Here is a 21,207-nt window from a genome sequence, read left to right as displayed (position 1 = left end):
TTCCCTCTGGCCTTCACTCACCTGCATGTCCTGCCCTGCATGACTTAAAAGCAGCTCCAAGGCTGTTCCTACCACCTCCTACCACCTTTATGCTTAAGCTGGGGGATTAAGGGCGCCCCCTGAGATGGTGCCCCTTCCCTGCCCGTGGATGGGTGCACCTTGTCTGTGCCGTGGACCCTGCTCTCTGCAGTTGTCTGCCTGTTCGGGTCTCTGCCTGACCCAGGGCCGGGAGTGTTCGTGGGTTGGTGTGTCCCCGCTGAGTCTAGCAATCCGCCAGGCTGAGTCCTGCTGGCCTGCATCGTGACACTGCCATTTACTGGTGACACGGGGCCCACCCTGGAGCACCGCTGATGAGGTGCCCGCTGGCCTCAGCTGGACCTCGCTGTTGAGCCGGGAGCCAGATGGTCAGTGCTGCTGGTGCCTGTGGGCATGGCTGCCATCACAAGCCTTCTCCTTGGGGCTCAGCAGCTGAGGCATCAGGGCGTGTGCAGAACGCGCTGCAGACCGGCACAGGGGGCCAGCGCTGGGCCTCAGCCTGAGAGCGGAGGCACCGACGTGGGGCCTGCCCTTCGTTAGAACACTTTCCGGCCTCCTGGGCTCTGTTTTGTCCGACCTTCGAGGAATGGGCGGAGCTGCTGCGCTCATCCTGGCCCACCCACTCCAGAGCTGCCCTCACAGACCTCCCCTGCATTAGGATCCGACCAGTACATTCCTGGTCCCAGCACCAAGCCAGGGCGTCCCGGGGCCCCTCAGTTAAAGGGTCAGGGGAAGCAGAGCCGCTTTGTTTTGAGCTGGAGGGGGAGTCGTGTGGGTAGAGTTCTCATTTCCTCCAGCGACACTTGTGGCTTACGGCGCCCAGGGCTCCCAGCCAGCCTGTGGGCCGCCGTGGGACCCCGTCTCCTGTCGGCCCCTCTTCTGACTGGTTGGTCCATGTTCTGACTGCTCGGGACTTGGTGCTCCTGGGTTGAGTGTCTGTTGTAATTGGCTAGTGTCTGGTTTTTTGTTTTTTTTTTTATCAGTATTTTTTTTTTTTTTTGAAGTATAGCTGGTTTACAATGTGTTAATTTCTGCTGCGCAGCTCAGGGATACACTTATACACACATATACATTCTTTTTATAAATATTCTTTTATAGTTCATCATTGGATACTGAATATTGTTCTCTGCTATGCAGCAGGGCCTTCTTTAACCATTCTACTTACAAAAGCTACATCTGCTGAGCCCAGCCTCCCACTCCATCCCTCCACCGTCCCCTCCTCCTCGGAGAGCGCCAGTCTGTTCCCTCTGTCCCCGAGTCCATTTCTGTTTCATGTGTGTGTGCTCAGGTGTTCAGTTGTGTCTGATTCTTTCTGACCCCATGGACTGTAGCCCACCAGACTCTTCTGTCCATGGGATTCTCCAGGCAAGAATTCACCACTGGGTGAGTGCAGGCTTGTGGTCACTCTGACCTGTCTCAGACCTCTCAGAGGCTGTCCACTGGGTGCGTGCAGGCTCGTGGTCACTCTGGTCTGTCACAGACCTCTCAGAGGCTGTCTGCTGTGAGTACAGGCTCATGGTTGCTTTAGTCTGTTACTGACCTCTCAGAAGCCATCTGCTGGGTGAATGTGGGCTCCTGGTCACTCTGGTGCACAGTTTCCACAGGGCTGTCGAGAGGCACTGTGTGGCTGCCCCAGCTGGGGGCCGCTTATTGCGCTCTTGCTGCCCCCAAGCTACGTCTGGAGAAGGCTAATCCCAATGAGAAGCTACTTTCAGACTTCAGCTCACATCCCAGGAACTAGTCTTCCAGCCTAAGCAGGTCACTCGGGGTTTCCTGTGTTACTGCTCACAGCTCACATCCGCTAGAGGGTGGGCCGGATCTGGGGACACATGTCCTCTACTACTAAAAGTGACACTAGACTGTGCTCCCAGGGATGGACCACAAGGGGTGATGGGAGAACGTCTACCCTACCTGCTTGGAGGCACTGTGCCCCCAGCCCCTGCCTTCTCCCCACTCAGGTACGGAATGTGGGAGAGCAGGAGGGGGAACCTGGGTCCCCAGTGAGACCCTCTCAGCAGAGCTAGGCCTGGGTCAGGCTTGGAGGGTGTGACTGAGAGTTTGCTGGACAGGACGGCACATTTAGAGGGCCTCCTGCAGTGCAGGTTTCAGGGCTACATAGCAACTAAGTGCAGAGCATGGTGGCTGAGCTGACGAATGTGGATCCTGCAGGCTGAACGCTGAGCCCTGAACGTTGGAAGGTTGTCTGGAGTCACAGGACGTGCTTGCTCTCTCTGCTGAGATGATCACAATGGGGACCTAGGTTCCCCCTCCTACTGTCTAGATGGTATCAAACTGAAGCCACTTCTCATGGTGAGCTCTGAGGAAAGTCAGGAAAGAAAAGAATACCTGCTTTCCAGCAGCCATCAGACTCAGCCACTCACCACTGTGAGCCCTGGGGAAACTCAGAAAGGAGAAGTCAGGATGCTGGTCCCAGGTGGTAAGGTGTGTATCAAAGGGGATGATTTCAGTGAGATGGCTGGTGCATCTTCCCACACATAGAAAAGTGCTAAGTTCCTTAACTTTAGATGCTGACCCCTGGTTTTGAAGTCCTAAAAGATTTGTACTGTATAAAACAACTCTCAAGACCTGTATTATAATATATTTATGTCTATACATATGAAGTAGAGACTTTCCAAAGAACAACAAAGACAAATCTCAACATTCAGCACACTGGCACCAGTGGTGGGCACTCCCCAAAAGATGCAACTAGTGGGGCAATTAGAACAGTCATCACCCCTTTTCCCATAAGATTGTTGAATGGACACTGTAACTGGGAATTGTTACAGGGAAGAACAAAATCTGACTCCATGTTGAATGTTTTCCTTTAACCTTTGCTTCCTGTTGGTCTGTTTGCTACAGGGATGCTGTCCATACATAATGGCCTGCCTCAGGAAACCCCGCCCCTCTGCCTCTGTCCAGGACCTGTCCACCTGTGGATGGCTACAGCAGGGAGAAAGTAACACATATCCCTCCAAGGCTGACCATTCCAGGAGATATTTGCCAGATAAATGACCTTTTTACTTTATTTCCTCACTTCCCAGCTTTGTATTCTATGAAAGACACTGGCATCCAGACCCTGACAAGATGGTTGCTTCAAGATATTAGTCTGCTATCTTCTCAGTCTGCCAGCTTTCCAAGTAAAGTCATCTTCCTTGCTCAGCACCTCACCTCTGATTTATCGCCCTGTTGTGAGGCATGCAGAGCGAGCTTGGACTTGGTAACAATCCCACATGCCTTGCAGTCAAAAAATAAAAAAATAAAATGGAAGCAATATTGTAACAAATTCAATAAAGACACTGAAAATCGACCATATAAAAAGATCTGAAACCAAAAACCAGAAGGAACTCAGTGGTTGTCTGAAATATTTAGAAAGCAGTTAGAACCCCTCTTGCCCGTACCCCATGAAGCCACACTGGACAGTTATGCCACCCTCTCCAGGGTGGCATTCAGGACACCCTCTCCAGACCCCAGCTGGAGGTGCTCTGCCCCCAATGCCCTCCTGGGTCTCAGGAGTAGAAGAAACACAACCTAGGGGGTCTCCTCTGTGGTCCAGGGGAGCATCACACCAGCCACCCTGTCTCCCTGCCCATAATAAATAAGGAGGGTTGTCAGCACCTGGGCAAGTGATGCTGTAGGCACCTGGACTGCCTCATCCTTGTGAGATTTGGTGTGAAGACAACACAGAAGGAGAACCAGCCAAGAGGGATCCAGGGAGCAGTGAACCCCTCTTCACAGGGACCCTGTGAGACCCAAGACTCACTCTGCCCGCCCTGCTCCCACTTTTGGGAACTGGCCTTTTTCATTCTCTGGGTGGGAGGTGGGAAGGACAACACCTCCTGAGACCCAGGTGGGCAGTGGGGGCAGGAGCCCTCCACCTGGGGTCCAGAGAGGGTGTCCTGAATGCACAGGCCTAACCGGTCAGTGAGGCCGGCCCTCATCCACAGTGCACTGACCTGCTGCAGGGTCTCAGGTTCCCTGGCATCCAGCTCCCCCATCACCAACCCCAGCTTGGTGTCTTGGGAGCCCCTCACTGGCGGGCACCCAGCAGGTGAAAGCTGCATGCCCAGCGAGAAGGAGGAGAAGCCGGTGGGGCAGGGGTCTAGCATGGAGTGTCCAAGGCCCCTCGGCTCCCCCAGGAACACCCAGCCCCGCCTGCCGTGGCCTTCCTCCTCTTTAGTATGTGTCTTTGTGGCTGATGTTGCCAAACACCTTCCTCTGGAAGAGAAGGCTCCATGACCGTTGAAGGGGTGGAGGTGAGGAAATGCTGTAGCCCTAAACCCAGGGAGCTTCAGAACTAAGTTCCCTGAGCCCTGAACATACTGCCTGTTACATCTGTACCAACCGAGGCCAGATCCAGGTAGATTCTCTGTGGAAACACTTTTCTGTCCAACAAGAGAGGACTTGTTAACCCACAGCTGAACCCCGAGACGTGGGACGTGCTGTAACTGTGAAGACTGCAGGGAAGGTGTTTGAGCTGCTTCTTCCCGGGCGGCTCCCCGAGGCCCCTGGAGTTACTGGACCCAGAGGCGGAGCACTCGCGCTTCTCTCCTCACTGCAGGCCAGACGGTGCCCCCAACCACACAGCTCTACTCCTCCACCTCCCTGAGTTCAACAGAAACCCCCAGGTCACGAAGCCAAAGCGCAGTCTTCTTGGTGAGCAGAGCAGAGGCCGGTGGGAAGGGGGGTGGAGGCTGAAAACTTCTTTGTAGAAGAAAAACACGGACGTGTGTTCCCGTGTGTGGTGGCCGGATGCTGCAGTAATTGATGTTCCCCACACATTCATGGGTGGGTTTTAGTTTCTGTATTTTCTAAATTTATCTTTTTTTTTAACAGCTGCATATTATGAGAAAATTTTTGCAATCAACCATGAGCACTTGCAAAATAAGATCTTATTTTTTTTTCTTTTCCTAAAATGTTGCAGTTTTCTATGGTGACAAATGAACCACCTCCTACTTTTAAGTATTCATTTAATTGGCTGCGCTGGGTCTTAGATATGGCATGCAAGACCTTCAGTTGCAGCATGTGGGAAATAGTGCCCTGACCAGGGATTGAATGTGGCTCCCTGTGTTGGGAGCTCAGAGTCCTAGGCTCTGGATCAGCAGAGAATGCTGTGATCTCTTACTTTAAAAAGGTTATTTATTTATTTTTGGCTTGCAGAAAACATGCAGAAAACAAATTCTGTAAAGCAATTATCCTTCTATGAAAAAATTAAAAAAGAGAAAAAAAAAACCCACAAAGGACAGCAAAGGTGTGGCTTGCGTTCTCAGCCAGCCTCAGCCAGATTCCGCCTGTGCTTACGCATCAGACCAAAATGCTGGTGCTCCCACCCCGTATCACAGATGAGATTAGAGACACAGAGAGGTTGAGCATCTTGCCCAAGCTCACACAGCTGCTGAGGGCAGGGCTGAGAACTGGAACCCTGTGGTTGAATCTGGAGCCCAGATGCTGTGATGACCCCGAGGGAGCAGCAGAGACCAGATGGCCCATGCTGAGACAGGCGCGCACACACACACACGTGCACGTGGCCTTCACCTTTGCGGCTACAGAAGTCAGAGGGAACCAGAGGGCCAACAGGAGAGGCCAAAGGAGAGTCGGGGTCTATAAGGAGGAGGGGCCCCACTTCGCAGGAGGCCAGGGAATCCCTTCTCTGGTGAGTCTGTCTCAAACCCTAGATTCCTCTCCCTGGACCCAGGAACTCACTGTCCAGTGACCTAACTGACTTGGCTCCAGAATTATGCCTTCCCAGGGGTTCAGCTATGACTGGACTCCACTACTGTCAGTGATAAGAGGGGAAAGAGTAAATAGTCTGGGCTTCAGATTTGTTTGGAGACAAAATTTCTTAGGAGTACTAAAAAACCACGAAGGCCCTTGGCATGAACATCTCCAGAACACTTAAGAAACCCACTGCTGTTTATCTTCCTCCTCTCCTGTCATGAAAGTGGAAGGTCTACTTAACAAGTAATTCTTGCTTACAACACTCTTTCTTTAAAATATTTATTATATATTTATTTATTCGGCTGTGCTGTGTCTTACTTGCAGCCTGTGGGAGCTAGTTCCCCAATCAGATATTGAACGTGGGTCTCTGCATTGGAGTCTTGGCAACTGGACCACATGGGAAGTCTCTTCTCTTACTCTTGTGGACAGTAACGGGTCACAGACCTCCTGTGAGGCCCCCTTAGAGCTGAGGCATGGGGTGGCTGCAGTAATCCTCCTGTGGCTAAGGTGTGGTTTGTTGGTCATGACTCACTCACACTCCCTGCAAACATAGGGCTTCTCCCCTGTGTGTGTCCTCTCGTGTGTGATGAGGACTGACTTATCGCTGAAGCTTTGCCCACACTCCCCGCAAACATACGGCTTCTCCCCTGTGTGTGTCCTCTGGTGTGAGATGAGATGGGTCTTCTGACTGAAGCTTAGCCCACACTCCCTGCAAACATAGGGCTTCTCCCCTGTGTGTGTCCTCTGGTGTCTGATGAGAATGGACTTGTGACTGAAGCTTCGCCCACATTTGCCGCAAACATAGGGCTTCTCCCCTGTGTGTGTCCTCTGGTGTCTGATGAGGACTGACTTCTGACTGAAGCTTCGCCCACAATCCCTGCAAACATAGGGCTTCTCCACTGTGTGTATCCTTTCGTGTGTGATGAGGACTGACTTACCGCTGAAGCTTTGCCCACACTCCCCGCAAAGATAGGGCTTCTCCCCTGTGTGTGTCCTCTGGTGTCTGATGAGGACTGATTTCTGACTGAAGCTTCACACACAATCCCTCCAAACATAGGGCTTCTCCCCTGTGTGTGTCCTCTGGTGTCTGATGAGAACGGACTTGTGACTGAAGCTTTGCCCACATTTCCCGCAAACATAGGGCTTTCCCCCTGTGTGTGTCCTCTCCTGTCTGATGAGGGTTGACTTCCGATGGAAGCTTCGCCCACACTCCCCGCAGACATAGGGCTTCTCCCCTGTGTGTGTCCTCTGGTGTCTGATGAGAACGGACTTGTGACTGAAGCTTCGCCCACATTTCCCGCAAACATAGGGCTTTTCCCCTGTGTGTGTCCTCTCGTGTCTGATGAGGGTTGACTTCCGATGGAAGCTTCGCCCACACTCCCCGCAGACATAGGGCTTCTCCCCTGTGTGTGTCCTCTCGTGTGTGCTGAGACTTGACCTGTCCTTGGAACCTTGCCCACACTCTCCGTACGTGACTCTCATAATCCCTGAGACCCCTGTCCCCAAGAGTAATGTGCCTGTGTCCTCTGGATTCAGTTTCTGGCTTGTGCTGGGCTCGTCTTTCATTTTCTCATGCACCCCAGAACGCCCCATTTGTCCTCCGGGTGAGTAGGAAGAGGCCCTTGAAATCCTCTTCAGCCTTATACTTTTCAGCAAAGGCTGTGGCCTGTCCTTGGCCTCCCGGCCCTCAGGTTTGTCGCTCGGGCTGTGTGGATCTGAATATCGCTGATTTTGATTGCCTGGGCAGGGATCCTCTGGTTGGAGGAGGTCTCTTTCAGATGGTCTCACGAGGGTCTGAGACGGGTGACTGCGCTGGGTGTGTTGGCTGAGGAATTTCTGACTGGAGAAGGCCAGAGAGCAGGAGGCACATGGGTGGATCTTGGGCTTCGGTTCTGCTGAAAGAGGAAGCTTTTGGTCAGGTAGCTGGTTTGCCATGGTCAGGCCTGCCCCACTAATCATCCAAGTGTTGACAGTGCACGATTTGTCTCCCATCGAGTGTGTCTTTATAGTCCACATTTCCACTCCACTCTTATTCTCTACATCTACAGAAATCCAGGAAGCGGGTGGCATGGGCCTTTTCTTTTATCACCCAGATAGGGACCTTCCAGCAGCATCAGAGGCAGCGTCTCTCCTGATAGAGGTGGATCTGCAGGAACTTTCCCTGCGTGTAAGTGTCTGAAATGTCACGTCACAGTGACCACGGGTGTTTTACCTACTGAGACATAATAGTTCATGACTTAGGTGGAATCTCCTAAATGGCTCCCTATGAGGGGACAGGGTCTATTAAGTTAGGGGCGCCTGGCCTGGAGCTCTCTACATATGGGAGGCAGCACAGGGGGTGGTTAGAGCAGGTGTGGGTAAATCTGACTTTGTGGCTCCTTGTTCAAAGAGCAGCCTTTGTGCCGATCTCTGCAGGAAGTGGGTTTGAGACTGGACGAGACCGAGCGGCCCAGGTCCCACTGACTACAGGTCTGTGGCCCCTGCTGACCAAACTGGTTCACAAATTACTTCTCTCTCAGTTTCCCATAAATCATAAAATAAAGGCATATCCTTTCTCAAGCCTCACCAGTACTCATACCTCATTTATTACATTCAGGCTTAGTTCATTCAATGTGCACTAGGAAGCCTTATTTAAAAATACATCTCCAGCCAGATTCTTCACACTCTCAGTCCAAAGCATCTTCAGACAGCCCACTCTCCCCTCATGTCTGGCAATCAACTGACCTCTGAGGGGGCTCCCCGTTGATGTCTCGTCCCCAAAATGAACCAAAGCATCATCTTAGCACAGAGAACATGCCGCTTGCAGCAGAAAGCCGCGCGGTTGTTCTGTGTCACCCAGGAGGACCCCTGGGGCCTGCACGTGGACACAGGCCCTGAGGTTTCCGTGTCCCATCTAGCCTCCTTCCTCTCCCTCTGTGTTTCCTCCCGCGACCCCTGGCATGGCCTCTCTTCCCGGCCCTGGGTCTGAGGCACTGGCCGCTTCCCTGCCTGGAATCCTTCCCCGCAGGCGTTATCTCTGTAGAGACTCTGCCCCACCGTCCTGCACCACACCCCACCCTCTGCTCACTCTGACCCGAGGCACGTTCCCTGCGCTGGTTTTCCTCAGAGCATCAGCCCCTGTCTGGTGTGAAGCCCCTGCTGCCCCAGGGCAGTGGTTCTGTCTGTTTCGGTGCGTGGAGCCGCGTCTGGCACAGAGTGTGAACTCACATGACAACAAACTGGAACAGTAACTGAATGCACGTCACTGTCTATGTGTACCCTAATGTTCATCGCAGCACTGTTGATAATAGCCAGGACATGGAAGCCACCTAGATGCCCATCAGCAGATGAATGGATATGGAAGCTGTGGTACATATACATCATGGAATATTAGTCAGCCATTAAAAAGAATTCATCTGAATCAGTTCTAATGAGATGGAAACTGGAGCCCATTATACAGAGTGAAGTAAGCCAGAAAGATAAATACCATTACAGCATAGTAACACATAAATATGGAATTTAGTGAGATGGTAATGATAACCCTATATGCAAAGCAGAAAAAGAGACACAGATGTACAGAACAGAATTTTGGACTCTGTGGGAGAAGGCGAGGGTGGGATGTTTCAAGAGAACAGCATCAAAACATATATATTATCTAGGGTGAAACAGACCATCAGCCCAGATTGGATGCATGAGACAAGTGCTCGGGCTGGGTGCACTAGGAAGACCCAGAGGGAACGGGTAGAGAGTGAGGTGGGAGGGGGGATCGGGATGGGGAATACAAGTAAATCCATGGCTAATTCATGTCAATGTATGAGAAAAACCACTACAATATTGTAAACTGATTAGCTTCCAACTAATAAAAGTAAATGAAATAAATAAATAAATAAAATACTGATGACTAAGGAATTCCATTTACTTTCTTTAAATTGGTAGATGTCATTTATAAATTTCCTAGTGTGACTCTTTAAATATCTTTGTCCTATTAATATTTTAAAATAAAATGTCTTTATTTTAGTGAAAAAAAAAAAAAGAAATGGGAGGGAATAAGGAAGAAAGAGGTAAAGGGCAGAGAGCTGGTAGGTGCTAGAAAACTTGCTTTTTGCTTCTAAGCCTTTCAGCAGAAGGTGATGTTACCTATTTTTTGCATGAAATATTAAAAATTAGAACTAACATTTTTAATATAATAATTTTTCTTAACAATCATATGAAAAGAATCAAATTCTGAGGCATTTTTATTGCAACTCAACTTCCTTTGGACTGGATTGTACTCTGCTTCTAAATCGGACCACGGAGGCTCACAGGATGGGGTGGGGTGCTGGAAGAGGGCTGACACTCACCTCTCCCGGTCGCGAGCTCAGTCTTCCCCCGGCTGTTCCACTTGATGCCAAGGTCCTGACCATACTCGTCCCCGTACCAGACCAGCAGCTCACAGCCCGGCCTGACCACCTGGCAGGTTTGGTAGAAGATCTGCCGGTGATACTGGAAGGCCACCAGGTTCTGCTCCTCGTCGTCGCGGGCACAGTTCACATACCTGGGGTCGAGGCCGGGAAAGGGAAAGAAACCTCAGGTGATGAGTGCCCTCCACCCTCCGACCATGCCCACCTCCTTGCCTTCCGCCTCTGAGGCCGCCCCTCATGTGGACCTTCTACTCACACCTTCGACCAGGCCATGTGAATTCCCATGCCTTTCTCTCCTTACCGAATTAGCCATTTTCCGGAGCCCACTTCCAGACTCGTCTCCACGTGGACTGTCTGTGAGGCTGGTGACCTCCAGCTCCTCTAAACTCTGAGTTAAGTTCTCTTCCATCCACAGGACTTGGTGCTCCTTGTCTAACACGCAGCCCTCAGCACTCACCCCAGCCTGCCTTCTCTCCCGAGGCTTTCTCCCATCTCCCCACGTGTATCCAGGGTCCTATTCACTTGCTCACCCCCTCCCACGGAAACTTGGAGAGAGCTCTGATATAGCTTGAGACATGGAACAGTAATAATTTGTTCACTGTCTGCCTGCCCTGATGAAAGGAGAGGCCCTCAGAGAATGACCCTGCTCAGGGCCATGCGGCCCCCCATTCCTTCTGAGGCCTCAGGGCCCACTTGTCACTGGAACCAAGTCTGAGGAGGTTGTTGCCCACATAGAGTCAAGGTCTCCTGTGTTAGGTTATCCTGGCACTGTGCATTTACTCAAAGATAGAAAAGATAAGGTTACTGTTCCTAAAATCAATTGGCTAATGTCTGTATGCAGTATGTTCTCCAAAAGGACATGGGTTGTGTGATCTGCTTCAGTAACGAAGTTCACTGTCTAAACCGAAACATAAAGTGCGTGGTAAGTGTCCATTAAGTGAGTTAAAGTGTCCCTGGTGAATCTAGACTCCTCAAGTTGTTTTCAAGTCCACCAGTTTTGTTCAGCATATAGACTTGTATCTTGACGGCACATGCCATATTTTTATTTCCTTCTTTCTAGTGTCTTTTGAAATGAAAGAGCATGATATGGAGGGAAAAGAGGAAGGAAGATGTGAAAGCTGTTGAGGGAGCCAGGTTGAGAAGGAAAGGGGCGTGGGATGGAGGGAGTCTCAATGTCTACACACTGCAGCCTCACTGCACTCACCTCATCCAGTTGGCCCAAGACGTGTCCTTTCCATCCACATACTCGCAGCAGTTCCTCCCTTTGGTGATCTGAGTGTCAGAGAAAGAGTTACATGCTTCCCTCTTTCTTTTATTTTTTCCTGGTAGGAAGATATAGAAGAGCTATTTCCCTGTGTAGTCATTGGTGCTTTTCAGCCTGCATGGATTCACCTGCCATTCGGACCCCACGGTAAGCTCCTTACTCATCATTCCAAGGCTGAGTCTCTTGGTTCATTGAAGGCAAGGTCTCCACAAGGGAGGAGTCACTTCTGTGTGTCTGTACACTGTGATCCCACCTCTCCTCTGACCTTTGGGTGGAAGTCCTGAGTGTCTCTACACTGTGGTCCCACCTGTCCTCTGACCTTTAGATAGAGGTCCTGAGTGTCTGTTCACTGTGGTCCCACCTCTCCTCTGACCTTTAGATGGAGGTCCTGAGTGTCTGTTCACTGTGGTCCCACCTCTCCTCTGACCTTTAGATAGAGGTCCTTGAGTGTCTGTACACTGTGTTCCCACCTCTGCTCTGACCTTTAGGTAGAGGTCCTGAGTGTCTGTACACTGTGGTCACACCTCTTCTCTGACCTTTAGATAGAGGTCCTGAGTGTCTCTACACTGTGGTCCCACCTCTTCTCTGACCTTTAGATAGAGGTCCTGAGTGTCTGTACACTGTGGTCCCACCTCTTCTCTGACCTTTAGATAGAGGTCCTGAGTGTCTCTACACTGTGGTCCCACCTCTCCTCTGACCTTTAGATAGAGGTCCTGAGTGTCTGTTCACTGTGGTCCTACCTCTTCTCTGACTTTTAGATAGAGGTCCTGAGTGTCTGTACACTGTGTTCCCACTTCTCCTCTGACCTTTAGATAGAGGTCCTGAGTGTCTGTTCACTGTGGTCCTACCTCTTCTCTGACTTTTAGATAGAGGTCCTGAGTGTCTGTACACTGTGTTCCCACCTCTCCTCTGACCTTTAGATAGAGGTCCTGAGTGTCTGTTCACTGTGGTCCTACCTCTCCTCTGACTTTTAGATAGAGGTCCTGAGTGTCTGTTCACTGTGGTCCCACCTCTCCTCTGACCTTTAGGTAGAGGTCCTGAGTGTCTGTACACTGTGGTCCAACCTCTCCTCTGACCTTTAGATAGAGGTCGTGTGTGTGTGTACACTATGATCCCACCTCTCCTCTGACCTTTAGATGGAAGTCCTGTGTTTACGCCCAGGGCACACAGTACACAGGGCTGACTGTGTCATTCCCGACCGTGTTATCACCATCTGCATCCTCGCATGTAGACATGAAGTACCCCCCACCACGTACAAGTGATTAGAGGCCAGAGGACAGGGAAACGGGTGCTTCTCACCAGCCAGGCGTATCCACTGTTGGCGGCCTCTTCATCGTCTGTGATCTGGCCTTCGTAGGGGCCAAAGTGCAGGCCCAGCGGCAGATTCGACGCCTCGTTCCACACTCCAAGCCCAGCGTCAGGGATGCCCAACAGTCTGATGCTCAACCCGGGGGGCAGAGTGAGGGCTGAGCGATTGGCATGCCCCTTTTCCACTGCACAGTCCTTTACAAAGGTTGGGGGCCCATGGGCAGCACAGCTGTCGATGAAGAAGTTCTGACACTCCTCACAATCTGGAGGTGAGAACAGGGATGAGAGGAGGTATAGTGGTGTTGCTGGTCATAACGTCCTTCAGAAAGAACTGGGGCATTCATGGCATTTGGCCTCGATCCTGCACCCCAAGTCATAGAGGAAGGGGATGGCCGGGGACCAAATGGTGCGGTGAGGTTAGTGGACCAAGGCACCGTAGCCCCTTCTCCGTGAGTGGGCCAGCGGGGTCACTCACAGAGGTAGTCATCATCCTGGGGCTCGCTGACCTCTTGGTATATGTGGCCCTTTCTTTCTCGTAAACTGTACCTCTTCACTCCAGTCTCTTTTCTTCTGAGTTCTAAGATGGAGAACAGAAGCTAAGCAAGGCTGGTGGGGTCTGGGGAGTTAGTCCTTGTTTTATCAGAAAGTGTGAGATCTCCTACCTGTCCATCTATACACTTTGTTAAAACTTTCTTACATGTATTTTTCAAACTTTTACTTTTGTAATTTTATTTTTTAATGATACATTATTTATTTCTTCTCCACGCTGCATGGCTTGTGGGATCTTAGTTCCCTGACTAGGAATGGAACCCACACCTCCTGCAGTGGAAGCATGGAGTCTTAATCACTTCACCACCGGGAAGTCCATTCTCTATACTTTGCTTTTTGTCCCTTTAACTACAGGTTCAGGAGACTGAGGCTCCACTGACCACCGATGCCCAGTTCAGTGATAGCATCCTTCACTTCCCATTAGTAGGTTTAACTTCCAAACCTTCCTACTTAGGAAATAGTTCACCGACACATCTACTCAGAAAATATATGTTAAGGGCACATGACACGTAAGGCATTGAGCAGAGGTCTGGGCATAAACACTAACAAAGCTCGATTCCCATCATCACAGCTGGGTTTATTGAACTACTTGTAGGTGTCAGACTTTTGCATTTAATGTAAGGATTTCAAGCACTGTATAAGTTATGTATCCTTATCTTCACTTTACACATAGCAATCAGGAACTCAGAAAATGTATAAGATTTTCCCAAGGCCCCAGTGCTAACATCATGACTCAGATCCGTCCAGCTTAAACCCCCGCCTACCCAAAGTCCACGCCACACACCTAGGTCACACTTATTAGCTTTTCTACAGGGATTAGAGGAAGTAATTAAAGGAACTCCCCAAATTTCTCTTACCGCCTTTTTGTCTGGGGTGCTGTCCAGGGGTCCTTGCTTTTCTGTGATGGGGCACTGGTTTCTGAGCCTACTTGGAGCCACTTGTTTTCAGCAATTTTGCTACTCCCGGCAATTCCTTCAAACTAGATTCCTTACTTAATGGTGCCCTGGACATTCTCTTCCATGTGAGTAAAAGACAACAGGCATTTCTTTAGTTCTTTAGGACTTTATGAAGTGTTTTCACATGCATGACTTTAGTTAATACTTTGACAATTCTTGGAAATACCTGATTTCGGGCCGGGGGGGGGGGCGGGGGGGGGGGGCCTGAACACTGGAATGTAACAAAAGGACCTAGGTGGATAGTGAATGAAAACTAGAATTCATATCTTAAGGTTCTTCCCCTTCAACTTTCAGCATAATAATGAGAGCAAGGCAGGGAGAATAGCTGGAGGTCAGGAAAAGAAGAGGGTAAGTGCTCGTAGAGAGATCCTGGGGTGTTCTATTAATTAGTGGCCCTTTGATGAACAAGGAAGTATGGAAAATTACAGAGGGGACAAAACACATCTGGAAAATAAGGTGACAAAGCAGTGAGATTAAGAAGAGAAAAGACGATCGGCAGAAACACATTTAGACAATAAAGAAAATGAGATGAAAGTTGCAGGTTGCCATGTCCTAGAGACAATGTTTGGAATTAAAGGAGCTGGTCACATCAGTTCTCCTTGAACAAGGCTGTATGACTAGCTGATTCTCCTCAGTTTCCTGATCCATGAATTGGTATTCAGGCTAATTCTTAATATTATAGTGGACATGAAATTTAATAACCTTAACCAAATTGTTTTGTGAGCTATTTAATACAGTAAGAACGTGAGCGTACATACCTGGTATAAATTTATTCCCTAAACTGCCAGTATATTTCAAGTGTAGCTCACAGACACTATCTTCAGCATTCTTTGACCTTTCTACTCTTAGATGAATGCTTAAATGTGGAGTCCCTCATTCAAAACATTCAGGCGTCCTTCAGGGGCTTTGAGCTGGGCCTGGACTTCTGAGAATGAATGGGTGTGGGCTAGGATCCCAAAGCTCACAACACAGGGGCAGGCTGAACAAATGATTCCAAACAGGAGAGTTGCCTATTAGAGCTCAGAGGAGGAGCTGTTACTCCTCCTGCAAGAAGGAGCATTTGACATGATGCCCAGATGATGAGTTTCTACTCAAAAGTGGGTAATCTATGTGAAGTCCTTCTGTTATTTTCTTATTTGTTACTTTTCAGTCATAAACCTGAGGCTTCTCAGGGTTGCAAGTTGCTTCCTCTTGTTGGAGTGGGAGGCTCTGAGGTAGGGATCCTGTCTCCTTCTTCATCCTGGACCATCCACTCTACAAACTGCCCAACATGTCCTTAAGCTTCCCTTAGTCAGATGTCTTAGCATATCCCTCCCTAGCACAGCACAAAAGAACTGAGGTTGAAAACATCTCTCAGATGAATGATACAAAAATGTATGAATAAGCTTCATAGAACCATGGAAGCTTTAATCATTTTTTATGGAGTTTAGAAAAAGTGCTTTGCTTTAGATTGCACTACCAGTGATACTGTGATCTTGGGCATATAATCAATCATTTTTTTTTTTTTTTTACCTCGGTTTTGTGATCTATAATGGTGATAGCTATATACCTACTTATAGGTACTGTAGGATTGATTTAAGGTTTAAGTAAGTTTATTCACATAAAATGCATAAAGTCTGAAATATTATGAAAATAATGTAGCAACAGAACAGCCTACTACTGCTGTTGTTCTTACTAACTGTAAAGGTGGTGATGGTATCAGACAGTGTGCTAAAGATTCAGGGCAGGAAGGCAGCCGTCTCCAGGATCTCTGTGTTTTCTTCTATTCTCACCTTTGCCTGGATCCATGAGGAGGACATTTTGGCAACAGGATTTGGGAAATACTCACCTTCTGGTGTTTACTGTGCTCCACTCTGAAGGCCATCGAAGAAGGTTTACCTAAAAAGTGATGAGAATCAGTGTTTTGGTTGGGAAATGTTTCCAAACTCTGGGTATTCTAATTAGGGACACATAATTCTAAGCCAGAGAGTGACAAAGACAATGATTACCAAAGGAGGAATGGAAAATGATTTCTGTATCATCAACTCCCATGGTTCCACTGGGAGCATTACATAATTTTCTTAAAATTAAAAAAAAAATATGAAACTTCATCTGTGCCTCATCTGATGTTCATAAAGTATCTAATAAATTTACTAGTCTTTCATGTCAAAAGCACTCATCAATGTAGAAATACGAGGAAGTTACTGCAATATAATAAAGGTCATATATTGAAAGTCTGCCTCTAACATCCTAGTCATCAGTGAAAAGCTGAAAACTTCTACAATCAAGAAAAAAAGCCAAGGATGCCCATTATCAACATTTCTGTTCACCATGATACTAGAACTCCTAGTCAGGGCTTTAGGTTAGAAATGGAAACAAAAGGCTTCCATTTGGAAAGAAAGAAGTAAAATTATGTCTGTTCACAGGGGCATGGTATTATGTGCAGAAAAATCTTTCAATCCACACACACACAAATCCTGCACAGAAAGTTGCACGGTACAAAATCAACATTCAAATATCTTTCCATGCATGAAGAATGACCATTCCACAAAGGAAAGTAAGAAAACAATCCTATTTATTTTTTATTTTTTTAAAGCTATACTGAACAGCTAAATTAAAAAACAATATATTTATTTTTATTTATTTGTTTGTGCCAGGTCTTTGTTGTGGCATGTGGGATCTAGTTCCCTGACTAGGGACTGAACCCAACTTCTCTGCACTGGGAGTGTGGAGTCTTAGCCACTGGACAAATAATCTTATTTATAATAGCATTGAAAAGAATGAAGTAATTAGGAGTAAACTTAAGGAGATGAAAGACTTATATGTTGAAAACTACTAAATATTGCTGAAAGGAATCTGATGTAAATAAATAGATAGATGTCTCATGTTTATGGATCTGGAGGCTTAATATTATTAAGCTGTTCATACTACCCAAAGCAATTTAAAGATTCAATGCAATTCCTATTAAAATCCCAATGGAATTTTTTTCAGATATAGAAAATCCATCCAACAGTTAACATGGAATCTCAGAGCACCCCAAATAGGCAAAGCAATCTTAGAAAGAACAGCAAAGCTGGAGGCCTCTGATTTCAGAACATACTACAAAGGTACAGGAACCAAAAGAGTATAGATTTGACAAAAAATATATGCTTCGTCGCTCAGTCTTCTTGACTTTTTGTGACCTTTTGGACTGTAGCCCACCAGGCTCCTCTGTCCAGGGGATTTCTCAGGCAAGAATACTGGACAGGGTTGCCATTTCCTTCTCCAGGGGATCTCCTTAACCCATGGATTGAACCCGCATCTCCTGTGTCTCCTGCACTGAAGGCAGATTCTTCACCTGCTGAGCCACTGAGGAAGCTGGCTGGCATAAAGACAGATATGTCAATCAATGGAACAGAATAGACAGCCAGCAATAAACTCTTGGATACCTGGTTTAATGATCTTCATCTAGGGTGTCAAGATAATGGGGAAAGTTTAATCCCTGTAATGAATGGTGCTGGGGAAACAAAATAACCATATGCAAAATAATGAACATCTTACATCTTGAAGAAAAATCAACTCAGAATGGATTAAAGACCTAAATGCAAGACTTGATAAGACTCTTAGAAGACAACAAGGTGAAGCTTCAGGACACTGAATCAGCAATGATTTCTTAGATATGGTACCAAGTGCACAAGTATTAGTAACAAAGTAAAAATAGACAAATGAGATTAATCTTAAAACCTCTGTGCAGCAAAGAACACTGAACAGAGTTGAAAAGGCCACCTACAGGATGGTAGAAAATATTTGTAAAATATGCATCTGATAAGGGGTTACTAAGCATACACCAGTATGAAGGCTACCTATAAGCCCAGGAGAGAACCTGATTGACCATGATGGCACCTTGATATCAAATTTCCATGCTCCAGACTTGTAAGAAAACAAATTTCTCTGGTTTAAGGAATGCAGTCTTCTTTGTTATGGCAGTCTGAGCTGACTTAACAGTGAGAGAAGGAATTGAATAGGCATTTCTCCAAAGAAAATACACAAATGGCCAACAAAGATATGAAAAGATGTTCAATATTACTAATCAATAGGGAAATACAAATTGAAACCTTCTGTGATGGGCAATATGTATAAGAAGACAATAGCAAGTTTGGTAAGGATATGGATAAATTGGAACGCTTACACACTACTGTTGGCAATGTAAAATGTTGCAAGCTTTCTAGAAAACAGTATGGAGTTTCCAGAGAAAATTAGAACTACTGTATGATCTAGCAATCCAACTCAAGAGTGTGTTTCCATACAGAATTGAAAGCAAGATATTGACTAAATAGTGGGCACATGTATGGTCACTGCCACATTATTCCCAATGGGCAAATGTGTAAGCAACCTAAATGTTCATTGGTGGGTAAAAGATAAAGATTATATATAAGATATATGTTATAGCTATTATATCCACATGCACACAACAGAATGTTTTGAAGCCTTAAAAAAGAATTCTGTCATATGCTCCGTCATGGATGGGCCTTGATGATATTATACTAAGTGAAATGAACCAATCAAAAAAGACAAATATTGCCCGATTCCACTTCTATGAGGTATCTAAATTAATCAAATCCATGGAAACAGAAAATATAATCGTGGTTGCCACGGGCTGTGAGGAGGAAGGAGTGGAGAATTGTTACTCAGTGTGTTAGGGCTTCAGTCACGCAAGATGTAACATTTCTACAGATTTGTTGTACATCACTGTGGATATATATCCCCGGTGGCTCAGTGGTAAAAAATCCACCTGCAGTGCAGGAGATGCAACAGATGCATGCCCAGTCCCTGGGTTGGGAAGATCACCTGGAGCAGGAGATGGCAACCCACTCCAGGATTCTTGCCTAGAGAATCCCATGGAGAGAGGAGCCTGGTGGGCTACAGTCTATGGGTACGCAGAGTCAGACATGACTGAGCCATTAGCACTATGGCCACTAACACTAACGTGTACATAGTTATGCAACAGTGTGCCATACACTCAGAAATTGTTAAAAAGGTAAATAAAGACGTGCAGGCGTATGGTGAACCGAGGGGTATGTATTCCCTATGATGAATCTCTCCTTATGTCAAAACCTTTGGAGACAACCAAATGTTTGCTTTTCATGTCCCTTTCACTAGTTTTAATAACCTCAGGGAACAGAGGGACTTCCCTGGTGCACAGTGGATGAGAATCTGCCTGCCAATGCAGAGGACACAGGTTCGATGGCTGGTCCAGGAAGATTCCACTTTCTGCGGGGCAGCTAAGCCTGTGTGTCACAAACTACAGAGCCTGCATATGCTCTGCAACGAGAAGACACTGACCTCAACCAGAGAAAGCCCATGGACAGCAATGAAGACCCAGTGCAGCCAAAACTAAATAAATAATTTTTAAAAATCTGGGAGAACAGAAATCCATAGATGGAGAATCATAGAACTATCTAAATTGCTTTCTCCAGTCTAGGCAGATTAACTCTTCTAAACTCTTTGAGCAGCAGAAGAGGAAGTGAGCTGCTCACTTCTATTTTATAATAAGTGTACTTCATTGTATTTACCTGATACCATCTCTGGTCAGTGAAATGTGGGAAAGATCATGGAGAATAAATAGTTCTCTCCAACACTGTCCCAGAATCAAAAAAGAATTAGTTTAACCTTAGGGTGAGGAGATCATGGGTTTTGTTTTATATACATAACATAAATAATATATCTTGACATAATATGTTAATCATTTCCTCTTTGAAGAGATTTAATCCAATAACCAATGAGATTAGTATTAAAGCTGTTTCATGAATTAATTTCTAAGGTTTCTTTAACTGCGTTTCACTAAGAATGTTTAGCAAAAACAATTCTTTGTAAAAAGAATGATAAATTTTAACCATAAAACTTTTGAGAATTGCACTGGAAAACATACATATTCATCTTCATTCAGGCTAATGTCAATATTCAGCCACAACCACTTGGAATGCTGAAAATTATGTTTTCCTTACTACTGGCTGAGATGTAGTTGAGACCTAAGCCCAAGCTGGTTTCAGGAAGACACCTCCAAATCCTCCTGGCCTCTCACCTTGCTGCCTTGGTGTCCATTCTTCATCAGAATCCTCAGTGTCATCTACCTGGGGTTTGATGACCTGCCTGCGGTGATGCATGAAATCCGGTTGAGTGGCTCTGAAACCTGGAGAGAAGCAAAACATTTGTTCTAAGAAGGAGAAACAATGCATAGAAGCAATGGGAAGTGTCACAAAGCCAGGGAAATTTGTAGGACGGGCTGGGGGAATCTAGAATAAGGCAAGAGGTGAGCTCTGCACTGCAGGGTAAACTTCCCTTTGGTACAAAACTCTAAACATTTCCTTAGTCTCCACACAAAAGGGAACTGTGAGCAGATGAAGCCACCTAAGAGCGGGCCAAGTGAACACTGAGGGTGAAGACCTGTTTCATGTTTCCCAGGCTCACAGGCACTCAGCACTTCCTGTTACCTATAGCAATCAGCGCTTCGTAGTTTCTTTTCATATTCCTATATCGGATTTTTTCCCATTCTCCCATCTCTTCTCACTGTTCCTTGGAGAAGTATACGGAGATGTCTTTGAAAGCATCTTTGGCCTAAGGAAAATAATAGATTTCATCAGTGATTTACTAATCTAAGTCAGACCTTAGAGCTGGGCCTTCTCCCCCACCTTTTGTGCAGGGAGTAGCCTGAAGCTACTGGATGGTCTGTGTGAGACAGGGATGAAGACTTTCCTTCCCGACTGTGTCCTGCTTAACTGAACAAACGCTGAGCATTTTCCTAACTCTTCCTGGACACAGAGCAGTTGACGAAGCTAGTGTCCTGTTTTGTCCCACTCCACCCCCACCATCTCAGACAGGACCAGGCATTCCCATCCTGTGTACAGTCACAGGGAAGTTCACTCAGCTGCCCAGGCAAGCAGTCTGTGGTGCTTCAGGGACCAGACCATGCCCTTCCTATAGAGCTGGCTTAGAGCCCAGGTTTGCTGCCTCCAACTCTCACCGTGGGCTTCCACTCTGTTCT

General features: G+C 47.2%; 1 pseudogene; it reads right to left on the bottom strand.

Moving 5' to 3' along the window:
• Positions 1 to 405: 405 nt before the first annotated feature.
• LOC122675842 lies at positions 406 to 14,350 on the bottom strand (annotated as a pseudogene).
• Between the last annotated feature and the right edge of the window lie 6,857 nt (positions 14,351 to 21,207).

Source organism: Cervus elaphus, chromosome 19 (assembly GCF_910594005.1).
Source record: "Cervus elaphus chromosome 19, mCerEla1.1, whole genome shotgun sequence".
Classification (NCBI taxonomy): Eukaryota; Metazoa; Chordata; class Mammalia; order Artiodactyla; family Cervidae; genus Cervus; species Cervus elaphus.
This window is presented reverse-complemented; position numbering and strand designations above follow the sequence as displayed.